Below are 1,608 nucleotides of genomic sequence, written 5' to 3' on the forward strand. Positions count from 1 at the left end.
ATTGTGTGAGACTCCTGTCTAGGAAACAGAATAAAGGAATCCTCTCTTACTTGACGGTCATAACAGGGGAACTGAGGTGTCTAGTAGATTCATGGCAACATGAGTAGGAACTAGGAAGTGAACATGAAAGAAGAGAGATGAGAGACACATCCCCACAACCCCAGCTCATTGGCAGGTAGGCTTGCACTTCAGCTACTCCACCTCTGTATCTTCTAGTAAGGACAGGAGTGAGTCTCACAATCAGTTCATGTAGATAAAGGACAGAGTGGTTGAAAATTTGAGGGGAGGATGTGGCAGTACATTCAGACCCCATGAAACAAAGGAGAACTCGCCTGAATTCCACCAGTCTGAGTCCCCTCCTCATAAATGAGAATTTGTCATGAGACAGCTGAGTTCTCTATTAATGGAATTTTCTTCTGTCCTCCCAGATTTTTGAAGATGAAAATGCTGGCTAGAAATGATTCCTTAGTGACTCAGTTCATTCTTGCTGGATTAACAGATCGTCCAGAGCTCCAACAACCCCTCTTTCACCTGTTTCTAATTATCTACATTGTCACTGTGGTGGGCAACCTTGGCTTGATCACTCTTATTATTCTAAATTCTCACCTCCACACCCCCATGTCCTATTTCCTCTTCAACCTCTCTTTCATTGATCTCTGTTACTCTTCTGTTTTCACTCCTAAAATGCTGATGAACTTTGTATCAAAGGAGAATATCAACTCCTATGTTGGATGCATGACTCAGCTATTTTTCTGTCTCTTTTTTGTCATCTCTGAGTGCTACATGTTGACGTCAATGGCCTATGATCACTATGTGGCCATCTGTAATCCATTGCTGTATAAAGTCACTATGTCCCATCAGGTCTGTTCTGTGCTAACTTTGCAGCTTATACAATGGGATTTGCTGGAGCCACTGCCCACACAGGGTGCATGCTTAGACTAACCTTCTGCAATGCTAATGTCATCAACCATTACCTGTGTGACATACTCCCCCTGTTCCAACTTTCTTGCACCAGCACCTATGTCAATGAGGTGGTAGTTCTTATTGTTGTGGGTATTAATATCACAGTACCCATTTTACCATCCTAATTTCTTACATTTTTATCCTCAGTAGCATTTTTTATATCAAATCCACTCAAGGAAGATCAAAAGCCTTCAGCACTTGTAGCCCTCACATCATTGCTCTTTCTCTCTTTTTTGGGTCAGCAGCACTCATGTATCTTAAATATTCTTCTCCTGGATCTGTGGACCAGGGAAAAGTTTCTTCTGTTCTTTATTACTAACATGGGGCCAATGCTCAACCCCCTCATCTACAGTTTGAGGAATAATGATGTCAAAGCTTCACTGAGGAGAGTCCTGATTAATTTTTAAGGCAATTTTGCCAGTCAAGGGACATTTGACAGTGGAGAGAATTTTGATTGTAGCAACTTGTATGTGTATGTGTCAGAGGGACACTACTGGCATCCAATGGGTAAAGCAGGGGTGCTATGCATCTACACAGGACAGCCCCACAACAAAAGATGATCTTATCCCAAATGTCAAAAGTGCCAAGATTGAGAAACCTTGATTTATATGAATATGGATGAGCAACAGGAAAGTGATACTAACA

General features: G+C 41.8%; 1 pseudogene; it reads left to right on the forward strand.

Annotated features, from left to right (window-relative positions):
* Positions 1–444: 444 nt before the first annotated feature.
* LOC138384763 (olfactory receptor 8B3-like) lies at positions 445–1,370 on the forward strand (annotated as a pseudogene).
* Positions 1,371–1,608: the final 238 nt, after the last annotated feature.

Source organism: Eulemur rufifrons, chromosome 6 (assembly GCF_041146395.1).
Source record: "Eulemur rufifrons isolate Redbay chromosome 6, OSU_ERuf_1, whole genome shotgun sequence".
Lineage (NCBI taxonomy): Eukaryota > Metazoa > Chordata > Mammalia > Primates > Lemuridae > Eulemur > Eulemur rufifrons.